At 37.7% G+C, this 20152-nt stretch overlaps 1 long non-coding RNA gene across 1 annotated transcript in view; it reads left to right on the forward strand.

The window, feature by feature from the left end:
* The window catches only part of LOC109266363 (uncharacterized), a 142383-nt gene that overhangs the window by 15588 nt on the left and 106643 nt on the right, over positions 1-20152 (forward strand). Inside the window, exon 2 of the long non-coding RNA XR_002079689.2 lies at positions 7070-7166. This is a non-coding gene — a long non-coding RNA (uncharacterized LOC109266363). The remainder of the gene's footprint in view (positions 1-7069; positions 7167-20152) is intronic.

Here is a 20152-nt window from a genome sequence, read left to right on the forward strand (position 1 = left end):
CAAATCGTGTTTGGTGGAACACAGCATCAGCATCACCTGGGAGCTTATTAGAAATTCAGAATCTTAGTCCTTCTCCAGACATGCAGAATCAGTATCTGCATTTTAACAAGAGACCTCGGTGACTTGTATGTACATTTAAGAGGCACTGTTCTAGAGAGTTCTCCATTGCTCTGCCATTATATGTTGTATCGACTTTGAGAAAGTAACTTTTCTAAGTCATCAGCAAATGAAGGAGAGAGAAATAATAGTACAACCCACTTCCTGTGTTATTGGGAGGATTTAGTTAGATAAGCTTTCTAAATCTTTTAACACACTTGCTGGTACCTAGTCAGTGCTTTTTAAAAAAAGTTTGTCATTATTGTTGTTGTTATTACCAGTATTATTTTGTAGTCAAAAGAAAAAACTCTGGTAAAACATTCCTTGTAGCAACTTGGCTTCTAGTTCATTTATTTGCTTGTAATGCTGATAGAGACATTATTCCAAGAGACAAGACAGATAAATACAACCCTTGATCCTGGATTGGATCCTGAACCAGAAAGGGAAGGAGCGAAAAGGAACGTTGTAGTCAGCTCAGGTTGTCATAACAGAATACCCTAGGCTGGGTGGCTTAAACGATAAACATTTATTTTCTCACAGTTCTGGGTGCTGGCAGTTCAAGATCAGAGTGCCAGCATGGTGGCTTCTGGTGAGGATGCTCTTCCTGGCTTGCTGTCATCTTGCTGTATGCTCACATGGCCGATTTCTTGCTCTCTTCCTCATCTTCTAAGGCCCCTAATCTCATCACGAGGGCCCCACCCTCAGATACCACCACATGTGGGTTAGAGTTTCAACATACGAATTTGGTTGTGGGGAGAGGAAGGAGGACACAAGCATTTAGTCCACACGGGATCGGTTTTGTTGATGTTGCTGTCTCTCTAAGTGACACTATTAGAGGCTGGAATTTAAGTGATGTGGATTTAGATGGTGACGAATCTCTTTCTAATGAAATGCTGCACAAGCAAGTAATTTTCAGAAGAGGACTGCATGTATTTAAGGGCTTTGAACAATGACAGTGCTGTGATCCATTGGTTGAAGTGGGATGATGGCTGCTTCGGAATCTTAACTTTTCTTCGGTTTCACCAAGGAACTTGTCAAGCTCGTGGCTGGCCGCTTGTACTCCTTCGCTGTAACAGGCTCTAGATTACATCCATCACATTCCAGCCTAGATCCCCAGAAACCAGTACAACGTTTGGCACAGGGCAGGCATTTGACACAAGTGTGTTGAATATATGAACAAATGAATGAGGCCAGAGAAGCAGGTCCCCATCTCCCCAATGTTTCCATTCCCTACATTTGTCAGGGGGTGGGGAGGCGGATATAATGTCAACCCTACAGAAAAAGCTGCAAGAGCAATAAAAAGGAACTCCTATATCCTTTACCCAAAGCCACATATGTTTTTAAAATTTTTACATTTTATTGAAAAATAATTTCAAATTTATGAGATTTTCAAGAAAAATAGAAATAATAATTCAAAGAACTACCCTATTCCCTTCATCCAGGTTTCCAAATTATTAACAGTTTACATTTGTCTTTTCCTCATATATCATTATGTTCTTTCTGAAACATTTGCGATTAAGTTGCAGACGTGTTGCCAAATTACCCCTAAATACTTCAGTGTGTATTTCCTAAAGTCAAGGACATTCCTATATAGCCCTGATGCCTTCATCAAGGTCAGGATATTAACATTGCTACAATACTTTTATCTGATCTGCTCAATTCTCTCCAACTGTCCAATCATGTCATTTATAGAAATGAATAGTGATGACATCATTAACAAACACTGCCTTACCCTCCTTTCCTTTCTAGGTCAAGATTCAATCCATAGTCATACATTGTATTTCCCTGTGAAGTCTGTTTTGTTTCTTTCAATCTGCATTTCCTTAGTTTTTCTTTGTTCTTTATCATCTTGACATTTTTGAAGAATATATAGGTCAGTTATTTTATAGCATTTTCTTCAATTGGGCTTGTCTGGTGTTTCTTTTATGACTAGATTCAGGATATGTCTTTTGGTATGAACACCACAGAAATAATACTGTTTTCCTCTCAGTGCCTCATATCAGAAGGTGGACAGTATTTCATTTGCTCATCACCCATGATGTTAACTTTTGTCACTTGGTCAAGATGGTGTCTGTGATATGTCTCCACTGTAAAGTTCACTAATAAGTAATCAATAGATATTTTGTCAGGATTTACTTTGAGCCTGAATACTTCATATTCTTTTTCTCATCAAAATTTTACTCAGTGAGTTTAACATCCATTGCTGTCTCTTTGCCTGATCATTTATTCCAGTGATGGTTGCTGAATATTATTTTATAATTACATCATTCTTTCTACATTTATTATCTGGCATTCTACTGTCAGAGCTTGCTTTCTTTCTTTCTTTCTTTCTTTCTTTCTTTCTTTCTTTCTTTCTTTCTTCCTATCATTATGGACTCATGGATTTCTGTTTTATTGAATTGGTTATGATCTGTTACTAACATTGTTATTTTATTAATAGCCTTATTGAAGTATACTTGACCGTATAATAGGTTGTATGTATTTAAAGTATACAGTTTGAAGAGTTCTGGTGTATGTAGTATTCTATTGTATTGATTTATCATAGTTTGTTTATTCCTTCACATACTGATATATGCTTTTTAAAAAGTGTTTGTTTTTTTCTAGTTTGGGACTCTTGCAAATAATGTTGCTATGAAGAAGTACAAGTCTTGTACAGATCTCTGAATTTGTCCTTGTAGGGGCATATTCTTTAATTCTCTTGGTTAAATGTCTAAGATTGGAATGGTTGGATCACACAGTAGGTATATATTGAACTTTTAAGAAACTGATAAATTATCAAAGTGTCTATATTATTTGAGATTATTCTTACCAATATATGTACACTTCCACTGTTTGATGTCATCACCAACACTTGTTATGGTCAGTCTTTTTTATGGTAGCCACTTTAGAGTATACATAAAGTACTATTTTATGATTTTATTTTGCATTTTCCTAATCACTGATTTTATTTTTATTTATTTATTTAAAAAAATTTTTAATGTTTATTCATTTTTGAGAGAGAGAGAGAGAGAGAGAGAGAGAGAGAGAGAGAGAGAGAGAATGAGCAGGGGAAGGGCAGAGAGGGAGAGAGGGAGACACAGAATCCGAAGTAGGCTTCAGGCTCTGAGCTGTGAGCACAGAGCCCAACATGGGGCTCGAACTCACAAGCCGTGAGATCTTGACCTGAATTGAAGTCAGATGCTTAACACCCAAGCGCCCCCATATATTTTGATGAAGTGTTTATTCAAATCTGCTCTTTTTTATTGGGTCATCTGTCTTCTTACTGTTGAGTTCTAAGAATTCTTTTTTTTTTGTTTTGTTTTTTTTTTTTTGAGAGAGGGCACTGGTGAGTGAGGGGCGAAGAGAGAATCCCAGGAGGGGCAGAGAGAGAGAGAGAGAGAGAGAGAGCGAGAGAGAGAGAGAGCAAGAGAGAGAGAGAGCGAGAGAGAGAGAGAGAGAGAGGGAGAGGGAGAGAGAGGGAGGGAGGGAGGAAGGGAGGGAGGTGGGGCTCATGTGAAGCAGGGTTCATGCTCAAAGGATATGGGACTTGAACTCATGAACCATGAGATCATGACCTGAGCCAAAGTCAGATGCTTAACTGACTGAGCCGCCCAGGTGCCCAAGTTCTAAAAATTCTTATGCATTCTAAAAACAAGTTGCTTATCAGACTGTATGCTTTGCAAATCTTTTCTACAATCTGCAGCTTGCCTTTTTATTTTATTAGTGTTATTGATAGTACAAAGGCTTTTAATTTTAGTGAAGTCCAATGTATACATTTTTTCTTTTGTAGTTTGTGCTTACTGTGTCTTACTTGAGAAAATTTTGTATAATCTAAGGTCATTGAGAAAGTGTTCTGTGTTTTCTTGTGTGTCTTTAATGGCTTTAGCTCTTTTTGTATATGGTTTGGGGAAATGATTGGGAATTTTTGTATATAGTTTCAAAAATAAGGAAATAATAGGATCTTCCTTCTTCCTTCCCTTCCCTTCCTCCATCCTTCCTTCCTCCCTTCTGTTTTCTTTCTCCTTCTCCTGTTCCTCTTCCTCCACCTCCTCCTCTCTTTTCTTTCCATATGACTTTCCAGTTGTTCTGGCTCCATTTGTTGAAGATTATCCTTTTCTCATTGGATTGCTTTGGTGTCCTCATAGAAAAGCAATTGGCTATGTATGTATGTCTTTTAATTTATTTTTATTTTTTTTAAGTTTATTTTGAGAGAGAGAGAGAGGGAGAGAGAAGGCACAGGGGAGGGGCAGAGAGAGAGAAGCCCAAGCTGTGTCTGCACAATCAGCATGGAGCCCGATGCGGGACTCAGAACTCATACTGTGAAATCATGACCTGAGCTGAAGTCTGAGGCTTAACCAAGTGAGCCACTGAGGCACCCCTGTGTATATGTCTTTTTAGCCTTTTTATTCTATCTCAATGATCTCTGTGTCTCTGTGTCGATATCATTTTGTCTTAATAGCTGTAGCTTTATATTGAGTCTTAAAATTGGGCAATTAATTCTGCAACTTTATTGTTCTTTTGACAAAATTGTTTTCAATATTCCAACTCCTTTGCATTTCCTTATAAAAATTAGCTTGTCAATTTCCATACAAATCCAAACTTTGGAGTTAGGGTTTGACTATGTTATAAATCCCATCTCTGCTGGTTCCTAATGATTTGATCTTACCATATGTTTTAAACTCTCAGACTCTCAGTATTTCATCTGAACATTGGAATAATAATCCCTCTCTAATATGGCTCTTAATTATACTTACGATATACTTAATCTGGTACCTGGCATAACTGCTCAATGAATGGTAGTTATTGTTATTTTTGGGGTGTTTTAGTGGTTTAATATTTTAATTACATGCAAGTAATATTTATTTAAGTTAACCTCAAACACTGGATGGAGGGAACTCTGGTTATATCTTTCCCCCTGCCATCTAGGTAGGTCCATTGCTGTGGAAATATCATGTTCTTTATTTTAATAATAAATCTTTGGGGAAAAGTTCCTGCTTCGGCCTCTTGATGGAAACTCAAAGTCAAATTTTTATTTATTTATTTTTAATTTTTTTTTAATGTTTATTTATTTTTGAGAGAGACAGAGACAGAATGCGAGTGGCTTAGGGGCAGAGAGAGAGGAAGACACAGAATCCAAAGCAGGCTCTAGGCTCCGAGCTGTCAGCACAGAGCCCGATGCGGGGCTCGAACCCACGAAGTGTGAGATCATGACCTCAGCTGAAGTCGGACGCTCAACCGACTGAGCCACTCAGGCGCCCCTCAAAGTCAAATTTTTAGAAAATAAATTACTAAGATTGCTTTTTGACTACAATAATGATATGTTGGAGCTCTCTTTAAGCATTTAAAGCATTTTGGGGAGGCCTTGGTAAAATAGTTAATTTGTACTCTGAGGAGAAAACCTTAAACATGGGTGAGATTCTAAATAAATCTAAGTAACAATTTGGCAGCAGGAGAGGACATTTTCTCTCTCCTTAAGCTGCTCTTGACAATGGACACTTGACCAGGCTAATCAAATGTGACTTCTGTCATCAAAGTTAGTAAGGCATGAAAGACCTTCAGTGAGTCATTCATTACATTACCCATTTGAAAATATCTCTTGTGTCTAGTTAAGAGTGGCCACTTGGTGCCTTCTCTGCAAAGTGAGGGTGTTAGGTTTTGGGGACACTGTTTAACAGTTCACAATTTGCTAATCCCTGTGGAGGTTTTTTTTTTTTTTAAATATTTATTTAGCTTTTGAGAGCGAGAAAGAGGCAGAGTATGAGTGGGGGAGGGACAGAGAGAGAGGGAGACACAGAATTCGAAGCAGCCTCCAGGCTTTAAGCTGTGGGCTCTGTGTTGACACAGAGGCTGAAGGGCTCGAACTCACGGACTGTGAGATCATGACCTGAGCTGAAGTCTGACACTTAACTGACTGAGCCACCCAGGCACCCCTCTTCTACTCTTTTTAACTTGGGCAGTTTGTAAATAATTTCATGCTACTTTCTCTAGAGATCCTAGCCTTTCCCAAGTTTATCTCCTTCATCCCAGATAATCCTTATCAAGAAGGGGGAAAGCACCCATAGCCACAGTAGGAATGCGTTAACTAAGGCAAAGAGGATATGCAAGCATTTCCAAATTTTCTTAGTCTAACCCTCTTTTCCTTTTGTAGTTAACAGATACAGCTATCAAATCTTAGATGTTATAGCACCTAAGGACATTTTTACAAGTTGGTGTATTATATTCCTTTTATTTTGAGCTTTATTTGGTTTCTCATCTTCAGGTGAGTTTTTTAATCAACCTCTAATTTTGTCATAAAGTCATTCATTTTTGCAGTTAGTCATCACGCAATGGTGTTTGCTCTGTTTACATCTCACTTTTTATAATTTAACAAGGGATTTTCAGTTAAATAAACCTCAGTCAGCTTGTTTTTTGATTTGGGAAAATGCAGATTTCATCGAATTGGTGAATCAATCTCTATTAGACAACCTCATGAAGTACAGAGTCCAGGGAATAATTTTATAACAGATAGTTGCCAGTTTCAGTAAAAATGCTTCTTTGGGCATTGCGAAATAAAATGCAAATTTGGGTTAGTAACTGGTTTGATAGATGTGTTACTGAATTCCAGCACACAGCCAATTCTAAAGGTAAATTGTCATCTGGTGGCAAGGTTTTCAACCAGTACCCATAAGGGGAATATGCAAGTCCACAAATGTCAGGATTTGCAGATACTGTGTGATAAGATTGCACTGGGCTTTGGAAGACTGATAAAAATAAGTGGCTGATAGTATCGACTGGTGCTGGGGGTTCCCAATGGCTGCTGGACCTATGCCTATTAATTTGTCTGTGCTAACTGAATAAATGAAACTATTTTGGAGGAAGGGAGATTTATAAGAATCTGCACCGATTTGGCTTCTCTAGATGTTATGATGTGGAGCAATTTATTTAACTCTGTGTGTGTGTTAGCTGTGTCTTATTTCTCTCATAAAATTCTGGCTACTTTTATGTTTTAATGCAGGATGGTGTGGAGCTGAGCTGTGCAATAGGATTCTCTACGATGATGGAAAAATCCTGAATTTTCACTGCCTAATATTGAGGCCATTAGACTCATGCAGGTACTGAGCACTTGAAATGTGGCTAATGAAAACGAGTAACAGAATTTTAAATTTAATTTAATCTTAATAAAGTTAAACTTGAATAGCCATATGTGGCAAATGGCTACCATACTGGACAGTGCAGTTCTAGACACTGACATATTGGCAATCCTCCCTTTCTAGGTATGAGTGGGAACAACTGCTACATTAACATGCATTGTAGAGGAGTGGCTACTAAACATTTCCGTTTCAGATGTAGAACAGAATTCTCTCTTCTCTTACCCCGAGGTAAGCATTATCTATAACATTTATTTGATTAGTATCAGGTCTTTTGTCAACTTTTTTCTTTTTTCTTTTTTTTTTTTTTTGTTTTTTCTCTGTGATAAGAGTTGATTGTTCTTGACTCCTGTGTGTCTCTTCTTCATTTAGCATGTTTATTGAGCATCTGTTATGTTTCAGGTACTGTCTCAGTGCTAGATACGCAATAGTAAATAAGACTGATCAGGTCCTGGCTCCCACTGAGGTCACATTAACATGCAATAACACTATTTATTTATTTGTTTATTTATTTATTTATTTATATAAAGTTTGTTAATTTATTTTGGGAGAGAGAGAGTGCTTGTGTGTAAGTGGGAAGGGGCAGAGAGAGAGGGAAAGAGAGAATTCTAAGCATGCTCCAAACTGTCAGCACAGAGCCTGACGTTGGGTTTGAACTCATGAACTGTGAGATCATGACCTGAGCTGAAATTAAGAGTCAGACCCTTAGTCAGCTGAGCCACCCAGGTGCCCCCACAATAATTTATTTAAATTCACAAGTTCTTGGTAGGTTTACCTAGGAAGAACTAAAAAAGTAATTTGTTGATTCATTGAGAACTGCCACTGTCCACAAACTGTTTCTATCAGGCATTGACCATGACTACTTTAATAGTGCTATTTTCAGTTTAAATTAGGTGTGTGTGAGTGAGGAAAAGAGGAGAGGATAGGGTAAGGGGAGAGAAAAAGAAATGAATGGCATTATCTTTTTTTAGTTATCCATGTTCCACTTGAATGTAAGCTCCTTTCAGAGAAGGGTTAGCCTGTTCACTTCCTGATCCCAACCTTCCACCATCTGTGTTTGCAGAATCCAGGCTAGCATCAAGTGAGCATTACTACACAAATAAATAAAATAATATTTCTAGATTTTTCCTTTCAGATGCTTTGTTTTTAGCCTGTATGAGAAATTTAATTGATTTTTACCCTGCTACTTTTTTAAAAAAAATGTTTATTTATTTATTTCTTTATTTGGAGAGAGCGAGCATGAGCAGGGGGAGGGACAGAGAGAAAGGGAGAGAGAGAATCCCCAGCAGACATCACACTTAGCTCAGAGCCCAACATGGGGCTTGATCCCACCACCATGAGATCATGACCTGAGTTGAAATCAAGAGTTTGATGCTTAACTGACTGAGCCACCCAGGCACCCCATTACACTGCTACTTTAATATATATATTATATATATATATATATATATAATATATAAAATATGTATATAATATATATATAAAATATATATCTCTATATATATATAGATATATATAATCTATTTATTTATTTATTTATTTATTTAAAGTAGACTCCATGCCCAATGTAGGATTTAAACTCATGACCCTGAGATCAAGGGTCAGACACTCAACAGACTGAACCACCCAGCACCCAATATCCATTCCATTTTTAAATCAAATTAGAAACTTGATTCATGTTTTTAATAACTTCACTCTGCAAGATCTGTATTGTTTAGTAAGTGTGGGGATCCATCCAGGAAGTTGATCTTAACCGTGTAACTGGTATTGAATTGTCCATCAGATTAGGAAGCATTTAGTCATGTGTCAGAAAGCGAACTGCTTTCTTTCTTACTGCTTCTCTAACAAATTATCACAAAATTAACAGCTTAATTTTGTGCACACATTTTAAAGCAACACACATTTATTCTCCTATAGTTCTGGAGGTCAGAAGTCTGAACCTTAATCTTGAGCTAAAATCAAGGCATCAGGAGGGTTGTGTTTCTTTTGGCTGCTCCAGGGAAAAATTGATTTCATTGCCTTTTCTAGTTTTTAGAGGCTGCCTGCCCTCCTTGTCTCATGGCTCTGAGTGACTGCTGCCTCTGCTTCTCCTCTCTCTGCCCCTGACCCTCCTGCCTCTCTCTTATAAGGAACCTTATGGTTACAGTTGGCCCAGCTGCATAATCAGGATAAATTCTCACTGTCAAGAAGTTTAACTTAATCATATCTGAAAAGTCACCTTTACCATGTAAGGTAACATATTCACCAATTTTGGTGCTAGGATGTGGGCATATTTGGGGGCTGATATTCTGCTAACCACAGCAACTGTTCAGTTAAATAAGACAAGAAAGGGCACATCTGGTTTAGAGTCTTACATGATGCTCTCAGGACTCTTTCTCTAGCTTTATGTCCCTTTGTATTAGTCTCTTGACAGGCGAGATCTTCCTCCAAAGAGAAAAACATTGTCACCAGGAAACATGAATTCCATAAAATTCCATCAGTGCCCCATTTCCAAGAGTCTCTTTGATAGGGGTTAGATTTCATGTTCTTTCCACACTTAATCTATACTCATTCTCTGACTCTAATTGTCAGACTTGGGCCACCTGAGCTGGGGAGGGTTCAAGTTTATTCTCACTCAATCTCACAGATTGAATTATGAACAAGGGGTCATTTGCCAAGTGAAGAGTGAGCTACTTTTACTAGAAGAAGGGTGGTGGTTACTGGGTTGAAAAAATGAATTCATTTATCATAGGGCCCTTAGGATATAGGAGTCTGTGTGTTTCTTTAAAAAGCTTACTATAATCCACGGGACACTTCCAAAGCCCAGGGAAACTATCTGTTTATTATCAAGTTCACCAAGTTGTCTAATCACCATGGGAGGTCTCAGCCTGGCTTGGGCTACCATAGCTTATCATGAAGTTAATGATGCCTCTGGGGTGAAAGGCACTAATTTATTTTCAGTCCACATTGTCAGAATACACACGTGATTCAGCCACTCTGGCATTTCCCTGATAGGTAGTGGTGAGAGGGGCTAACCATGAGGCTATCTCTAAAGTGGGATTCTGGGCCTTGTCTGTAAAACATTGTTCAAAAAGAGAAGGGTTACTTAAAAATTTTTGTGTTTCTTTTTAAATTTTTTTAAAATATTTATTTTTGAGAGAGAGAGAGACAAAGCACAAGCAGGGGAGGGACAGAGAGAGAGGGAGACACAGAATCTGAAGCAGGCTCCAGGCTCTGAGCTGTCAGCACAGAGCCCGAAGCAGGACTCGAACTTATGAGCTGTGAAATCATGACCTGAGCTGAAGTCAAATGCTCAACCAACTGAACCACCCAAGTGCCCCCCAAATTTTTGTTTTTTTCAATTCAAGTAACAAAAATACATTCCCCAAACAATGTTCTACATAAATATGTGAACAAATAAATTATAAAAATAAGACATAAGGTTAAATTTCAATATAACCCTTTTCCACTTTATCCTGTCTCCTTTTCCCCAGGTATCAACTGGGTTTTATGTCAAATATGGCCTGAACATTTGCATTAGGTCATATGTAGGTTGCTTTGAAAGTCATGAGACTTAAGTTTCTATTGTTTTCTTGTAGCAATTTCAACAAAGAAGAGAAGTTTCCTTTTCTTCCATCATGTAGGGAATAATAAGAAAGAAGATAAGAGCGTCTGGATTGCTCAGTTAGTTAAGCTTCTGACTCTCGGTTTCAGCTAAGGTCCTGATCTCACGATTTCATGGTTTTGAGCCCTACGTTGGGCTCTGTGCTGGCAATATGGAGCTTGCTTGGGATTCCCTCTCTCTCTCTCTCTCCCTCCCACCCTCTCCCTCTCTCTGCCTCTCTTCTGCTTGCACTGTCTCTGTCTCTCTCAAATAAATGTATAACCTTTTTTTTTAAAAAGAAAAAAGACAAAATTCATTTATTATACAAACATTCCAGATACTTGACCAAATGACTTTCACTTTTACCTGGGCAAAGCGGATACTAATTCCTTTAGTGTCTTCCTCTAGGTCAAACTAGCTAATCCTTTCTTTCACTTTATTTTATTTTATTTAAAAAAAATTTTTTTATGTTTTTTTATTTTTGAGAGAGAGAGAGAGACAGAGAGAGACAGAGCATGAGTTGGGGAGGGGCAGAGAGAGAGGAGAGGGGGAGACACAGAATCCGAAGCAGGCTCCAGGCTCTGAGCCATCGGCACGGAGCCCTACGTGGGGCTTGAACTCAACAATGGTGAGATCATCACCTGAGCCGAAGTCGGACACTTAACCGACCCTACCACCCAGGTGCCCCTCCTTTCTTTCACTTTAGTTGGGGATGTGTGTGCAAAAATACTTTTAGACAAGTAGATAATTTAAAAAACATTTTAGTCTATAAAATTTCACACTTATACAAATGCACACACAGAGGATGACTCCTATATAACCATCCTCCAACTTCAACTTTTACCAAATCATCCTGTTTCATTCCAGGTAATTTTAAAACAAATCCTAGATACAAATTTCTTTCATAAACATAAGCATTCATTAAAAAACATTATCAATAAAGAATTGTCAATAATACCTTAATCATTTATTTAGTAAATATTTAAAATTTCCCTGTTACTTCTCATTTTTAAAAATAATTTTTTTTAACATATATTCATTTTTGAGAGTGAGAGAGACAGAGCATGAGCAGGGGAGAGTCAGAGAGAGAGGGAGACACAGAATCTGAAGTAGGCTTCAGGCTGCGAGCTGTCAGCACAGGGCCCGACGTGGAGCTCAAACTCACGGGCTGCGAGATCACGACCTGAGCTGAAGTTGGACACTTAACTGACTGAGCCAGCCAAGCACCCCTAAAAATAATTTTTTGAACAAATAAAGTTGATATGTCTTAGTTGATCTGCTTCTTTTAATCAATAGATTTAATCTTCTTTTAATCAATAGATTTCTCCTCTTTATCTTTCTTTTCTTTTTTCTTCATTCTTTTCTCCATTTCCTTGCAAATTATTTGTGGGAGCAGATGGTTGTCCTATAGGGATTCCTACAGATAGGATTTTGCTGGTTGTATCATGCATTTGACATGTTCTTTCATACTATGTATTTTCTCTCGATTGATTATTAGAACTATATTCAATTTATTATTATTATTTTATGCAAGATAAGATTATAAGAAGTGTTACTTATCAGAGATCTGAGGACCTATAAATGTGGTCGAAAAATTTTTGGTTAATTTATCTTGCCACCAGCAGGAAATATTTTTAAGGAAAGTATATATTGTACAGAAGTATGTAAAAAAATCATTCTGCTTGCAAGATAAATATATTTATCTCAAAATGGGTATAGCCTGGGGATGTCTGGCTGACTTAGTTGGTAGAGCATGCGACTCTTGATCTTGGGGTTGTGAGTTCTAGCTCCATTTTAGGTGTAGAGATTACTTGAAAATAAAATCTTAAAAAAAATTAGACATAGCCTGTTCAGGAAGAACTTGTAATTTTTGGGGGCGCCTGGGTGGCTCAGTCGGTTGAGCGTCCGACTTTGGCTCAGGTCACGATCTCACAGCTTGTGAGTTCAAGCCCCGTGTTAGGCTCTGTGCTGACAGCTCAGAGCCTGGAGCCTGCTTCGGATTCTGTGTCTCCCTCTCTCTCTGCCCCTAACCCACTCTCATTCTGTCTCTGTTTCTCTCAAAAATAAATAAACATTAAAAAATTTTTAAGAACTTGTAATTTTTCTTTGCCTTTAATTATTTTTATTCTAGAGCTCTGCTCTTGATATCCTTTTCTAAAAAAAGTATGTAGTAATCAAACATACAAAATACATATAGTATATAATAAATTCTAGAGAAGAACAATAAAGCATGCACCCATATGCTTACCTTCCATCTGAAGAACTAGAGTGTTACCTGATCTTTGATATTCCTGTGGATCCCTTCCTAAATTCACCCCTTTTATTTTCCTTCAGGTGGCCATTATTCCCTTGTTTTTCTTCATAATTTTACCATATTGATATGGGTTCCTAAGTAGTATCTTTTAAATTCTGCCTATTTAGTGAAGTTTTATATAAATGGTATGGTAAATATGATGTAAAAGTTACATATACTTCTGTGATTTGCTGGGGTTTTTTTTGCTCAAAACGTTGTTGTCACTCATCTGTGTCAGAGTTTCTCAAACTCAGTGCTATTGACATTTGTGGTTGGTAATTATTTGTTATAAGGTGCTGCCCTGTGTATCCTAAGGTGTTAACAGCATCCCTGGTTTCTACCCATGCCTCCCAGTCACTATACTCACAAATGTCTCCAGACATTGCCAAATGTCCCCTGGTGGACAAAATTGCCCCTAATTGAGAACCATTTGTCTGTGTTACTATGCATAGCAGAAGGGCATTCAATTTCACTGATGTAGATGATTTCACTGCCTGAATACGCTACTATTGATTTATCCATTCTTCTCTTGATGAAATTTGCATTTTCCCAGGTTTTTGGTATTACAAACCATGCTACTATGAATATATTTGTGCATGGCCCCTGGTATATATGTGCTATAATTCTTCTAGGAGTAGATATGTAAGAGTAGAAATGCTGGCTCATGAAGTTTGCACATCTTCAACTTCAAAATCAAGGTCAAAATATTTTCCAGCTTTCTCCTTTCTTTTTACAGACATACATACACAGACATCCATAATCTATTATTTCTTAAGTATTATAATGCAAGTAGGTAGCATGGTTGCAGCTAGTGGAAAGAAACAATGATTAAAGTCAATGTTTCTTAGGAGCAAGAAAGTAGTTTTTTGTAGTGTTTTTAGAACTGAAAGTCGGTCCTCCATTTTCCCCACAAACCTGGTGTCTTTGAGAAAGAATGTTAAGGATGAAGAAAAACATAATTGTAAACCTCTGAAAATTTCCCATTTATTTAATACCTATTTTCTGAGCCTATATTCCTGTTTATTTAGTCATCAAGATGAATAAAATACCATCCCTTTCACAAGAACCTGATGTTAGTCAGGTAGAAATATAACAATAAGCTTCAAAATGTTGTAATATGATAGATGACAAGGTAGAGATAAATATAAAAAGTGTGAGAGGAGCAAAAAAGAAGAAATATCTAACTCAAGGTGTAAGGAAAAACTTCACAAAAGAATGGCATTTTTAAAAAAAAAGTTTATTTATTTTGAAAGAGAGAGTGTGTGCATGTGTGAGCTGGGGGAAGAACAGGAAAGGGGGAGAGAGAGAGAATCCCAAGCAGGCTCTGGGATACAGCCAGACACGGGGCTGGAACTCCCGAACGGTGAGATCATGACCTGAACCAAAATCAAGAGTTGGATGCTTAACTGACCTAGCCACCAACGTGCCCCAAGAATGATATTTTTAAAAAGTTTTTTTATTTATTCAAGTAATCTCTACACCCAATGTGGGACTTCAGCTAACTACCCTAAAATCGAAAGTCGCATGCTCTTCTAAGCCAGGTGCTCCAAGAATGCCTTTTTTTTTTTTTTTTTTAATTTAAACTCAAGTAACATACAGTGTAATAATGGTTTCAGTGGTAGAACCTACTGGTTCATCACTTACATATAACACCCAGTGCTCATCCCAAGTGCCCTCCTTAATGACCATTACCCATTTAGCCCATCACTCCCCTCAACTCCCTCCAGCAACCTTTAGTTTGTTCTCTGTATTTAGGAGTCTGTTATGGTTTGCCTCCCTCTGTGTTTTTATTTACTTTTGTTTTTCTTGAAGATTTTTTAAAGCTTATTTATTTATTTTCAGAGAGAGAGAGAGAGAGAGCACAAGTAGGAGAGCAGAGAGGGAGAGGGAGAGAGAGAATCCCAAGCAGGCTCCACACTGTCAGGGCAGAGCCCAATGTGGGGCTCGAACTCACAAACTGTGAGATCATGACTCGAGCCAAAGTTGTATGCTTAATTGACTGAGCCACCCAGGCACCCCTCCCTCTCTGTTTTTAATCTTTTTTTCCTTCCCTTACCCTATGTTCATCTGTTTTGTTTTTTAAATTCCATATATGAGTGAAATCATATGATATTTGTCTTTCTCTAAGTGACTTATTCTGCTTAGTGTCATACATTCTTTTTCCATCCACATTGTTGCAAATGGCAAGATTTCATTCTTTTTGATTGGTTAATAATATTCCATTGTATATATATGACATCTTCTTTATCCTTTCATCAGCTGCTAAACATTTGGGCTTATTCCATAACTTGACTATTGTTGATAGTGCTGCTATAAACATCAGGGTGCATGTGCCCCTCTGAATCAGCATTTTTGTATCCTTTAGGTAAGTACCAGGTTCTATAATTGCTGGGTCATAGGGTAGCTCTTTTTGAGGAACCTCCATACAGTTTTCCATAGTGGCTACACCAGTTTGCATTCCCACAAACAGTGCAAGAGAGTTCCCCTTTCTCCACATCCTCACCAACACCTGTTGTTTCCTGAGTTGGTTATTTTAGCCATTCTGACATGTGTGAGGTGGTATCTCATCATGGTTTTGATTTGTATTTCCCTGATGATGAGTGATGTTGAGCATCTTTTCATGTGTTTGTTAGACATCTGGATGTCTTCTTTGGAAAAGTGTCTGTTCATGTTTTCTGCCCATTTCTTCACTAGATTATTTGTTCTTTGGGGTGAGTTTGATAAGTTCTTTATAGATATTGGATACTAACATTCTATCTGATATGAAGAATGCCACTTTTAAAAAATTCATTAATTAAACACCTACTATATTCTTAATATGCTCCTGGCACTGTTTGGGGACTGAAAATATACCACCATTCAACAAAGGAATCACACTCTGATACAGCTGACATTCTAATGGAGGGTGACAGACACAAACAAATAAATATAGACTATGTTGGTTGGTTATAATAAAGCAGGACAGGAGGATATAGAGGTTCATGGAGGGACAGCTAGTAGGGGCAGGGGAAAGATTTTTTGATGAGATGATATTTGAACAGATCCATGAATGAAGTGAGGGTAATATGGATGTCTAGAGGAAAAGTATACTAGGCATAAAAACAGGGTGTGCAAAAGCCTGAGGTGGGAGCCACTTGCATGTTTGGGGAACAGCAAGGGTAATGGACCAGTTGGGCTTTGAAAGGGTCTGAAGGAATTTTTGAGGTTGTTGGGAACATTGGCAGCATGAATATCATGTGGAAGCACATGGTATTAAAGAGCAAAAAATTGAATTGTCTTATGTCTGGCCTCTCAGGTATATAGAAAAGGGCAAACAGCAAGAAGAGTTTTTTTTTTTTTTATTTTTATTTTTTTATTTTTTTTTTTAATTAAAAAAAAATTTTTTTAATGTTTATTTTTGAGACAGAGCATGAACAGGGGAGGGGCAGAGAGAGAGGGAGACACAGAATCCTAAACAGGCTCCAGGCTCTGAGCTGTCAGCACAGAGCCTGACGTGGGGCTCGAACTCACAGACCGTGAGATCATGACCTGAGCTGAAGTCGGACGCTTGACCAACCAAGCCACCCAGGCGCCCCCAGCAAGAAGAGTTTTATGGGAGAAATGATGGGGTTGGAAAAGTAGATTGAGTACAGAATGATTTTTATTATAATAACTTTCAAACATACAACAAAAGTAGAGGGAATACTATAATGAACCCCTATAGTTTCATCACCTAGGTTTTATAATTGTCTAGAATTGTCCTTTTTCTATTCCTCTTTCTTCTCCTTCTCCTTTTATGCTAAAGTATTTTAAAGCCTATCCCAGATGTCATATCATTTCTTCAACATAATTCAGAATATGTTTTCAAATATATAAACTTTTAAAAATACAAAACTACAATGTCATTATCACATTCAACAAACTTAACATTTTCTTGGCACCATCCAATAGCCAAACCATATTTAAATTTCACAGATTGTCTAAAATTTTTAACTAATTTATTTATTCAAATGAATATGCAAATGAGCCCTACCCATTACATTTGGCTGTTGTGTCTTTAATCTTTTTAAAATTTATCTTGTCATTGAACTTGAAGAAACTGGATCTGCTGTCCTGTGAATGTCCTACATTCTGAGTTTATCTTATTTGACATTCAAATTATTACTCTAACCCTGGCGTTTATTGTGAACTGGAAGTTAGCACTAAATGCTTGATGAGATTTAGGTTTTTCAAAGGAAAAGTTCACAAGTGGTACTGGATGCTGTGTATGTTTCATGTTAGGAAGCATACATTTTCTGGTTGTCCAGCTTTAGTGATTCATCGTTGAGTGGTATGGATTCAGGGATGATTACCTACAAGTTAGAACTGCATACATAAATGCTAAGGTGGCATTGAGGAAATCGGTCATCTCCCTTCATCACAAATGGAACTGCAATGAGAACCTTGGTATAATCAAGGATGTCTAAACTTCAACTAATGCATCTTGCTTTCACAGGTGATGTAATGCAATATAGATGAAACAGCAGAAACATAACATTGACTGTTCTTTGGGGTTGATCCCAAGAAACAAATAGGGAATAAAATAAAAATAGTAAAGAGAAAGATGAAGTGATACATACCAAACAATGGGGAAAAAATTCTCTTCTCATACTGTCCCATCCCCCTTGGTCCAAGAGAAACTCCATTTCCAGATTAAATGATCCAAATATAGGCCACTTGGACAATGGAGAGTATTTCTTGAATTATAGAATATAAAGCACTTTATCTTAGACATTATCTCCTGATGTCTGATTTCACCAATGTGGAACCTGAGGCTATAAGATATTGTTATTAAAAACTCACATGGGGGGTGCCTGGGTGGCTCAGTTAGTTAAGCTTCCAACTTTGGCTCAGGTCATGATCTCGTGGTTTGTGAGTTTGAGCCCCGTGTTGGGCTCTGTGCTGGCAGCTTGGAGCCTGGAGCCTGCTTCAGATTCTGTGTCTCCCTCTCTCTCTGCCCCTCCTTCACTTGTGCTCTGTCTCTCTCTGTCTCTCAGAAATGAATAAATGTAAAAAAAATAAAAATAAAAAAAACCTCACACAGTGAAAGTCTTGATTTTTATGGAAAACTTTCCTCTCTGTTACATCATTAAAATCAGCATTAAAAATGCTGTAATTTCTCTTGTCTTAATACACACACACACACACACACACACACACACACACACACAAACTTGTTTTGACCCCAGTCCCCGATTCAAGTTTATAAATCAACTCCTGTAAAGAGTTCCTGTGTTCTGAATTCCATACTCCTGAATCAAACATTCCATTTGATTTCACTGCTTGGACATCTAATAGACATCTAAAACTTAACATGACTGTAACAGAACTCTTGACCTTCTTTCCGTACTCTACCTCCAGCTCTTCACACCTTAGTGACAACTTCGTTCTTCCAATTAATCAGGCCAAATACATGGAGTCATCCTTGACTTTTCTTCTTTTCTCATTCCTCATACTCTTTCCATTGGAAAATCCTGAGCTACCTAACTTTCCAGTATCTTGGAAACTGGCCACCTTTGCTATCTCCATCCTAGTCCAAGTCACTATCATCTCTTACATATCCTTTGCCCCCTACAGTCTATTTCCAGCATGTAGCCAGAGTGACCTTTACAAAAGTTAGATCATGTTACAGCTTTACTCAAGCCTCTAATGGCTTCTTACATCACACTGAACAAAAGATGAAGTCTTAATTATAATGACCTGCAAGGACTTGTTTTACCTGAGTCTTGTCACTGTCCTAACCTCACCTACCGCTCTCCCCACCTGATCACTACCCTTCAGCCACAATTACCTCCTTGTGTCAGACCACTTGCTGCTGCTTCCTTAGAACCTTTGCACATATTCTGCCCTCTCTCTGATTCTTTTCCTTCAAGTATCTGGTTGGATGTCTCCCTTACTTTGTTTGTTGTCCGTTACACCTTTTCAATAAAACTATACCTGACTGCTCTGTTTGAAATCCTCACCATTTTCTATCTCTAATTATCTCCCTCATCTGCTTGCTTTCTTTATATTACACTTAATCTCTTCTATGTGAACTTGAAGCATGAAATTAACACTATTTAACCACTTTTAATCTACTGATATGATAGTAGTATATGGTTCAATGAATAATTTATTTACTTGCTATATTTTCCAGTTGAAATTAAACTGTGCTACTGATTAGTGGGTGACATTTAATAAATATTGGCTGGCTGGCTGGCTGGTTGGCTGAATGAACAAATGGTCAGCCTAGATAGTTATATGATGTAGAAATGAAAGAATAAATTCAGTAGTGAGGCTGCAGCTAATTTATATTGGGAATTTGGATAAATGATTTGAATATTATGGAAAGAGGAGACTTGATCCTAAAATAGCCTCTTTTATTTCTTTCAAGGCCTATGCTATCAGTCACATTTTCTGACTTTTAAAGAGTTAATTCTTCAAAGTTTATGGGTTTAGAGAGCAATGAGCTAGACTGCCTACCCACTGCCCTGTACTGGGGCAGACTGCTGGTTCGTTAATTAAATCCACTCACTTCTTCCTTAGTAACAGAATCCCAGTTCTGTTCAGTGAGGCAGTTTCCAGCTAAGAGAACATTTTCCACAGCCTTTCTTACAACCAGGTATGGCCAATAAGACATAAGTGGAAAATCATTGGAAAAGCTGTTTATACGAACCCAGCTTAGTTGGGAGCATTCTGTCTCTTTGTTTTTCTCCTTTCCTCCCCACCCCCCTGCTGTCTGAAATGATTCCAGGAGTTCTAGTAACCCTACTGAGATATGAAGTAACTTGAGGATGGAGCCTTTTCTGAGGGTGGCAAAATACAAAAAAGGAAGAATTACAGTCTAATGATGACATCACAAAACTGCCATCCATATTCTGAATTGTCCACTTCTGAACCTCTTTTATATTTAAAGAAATAAACCCATATATTTTTTAAAGCTACTGTTTTAATTTGTATGCTGCTTCTTTTTATTGTGCAGGGCAGTTCTGTTATTCATAGTTTATTGCAATTCCTGAAAGAAAGTGATGTTACGTATTTAACATAGGGTGTGTAAGTCACACGCAATACTAAAAT

The sequence above is a fragment of the Panthera pardus genome, unplaced genomic scaffold, assembly GCF_024362965.1.
Source record: "Panthera pardus isolate Hobbes unplaced genomic scaffold, ASM2436296v1 HiC_scaffold_16, whole genome shotgun sequence".
Classification (NCBI taxonomy): domain Eukaryota; kingdom Metazoa; phylum Chordata; class Mammalia; order Carnivora; family Felidae; genus Panthera; species Panthera pardus.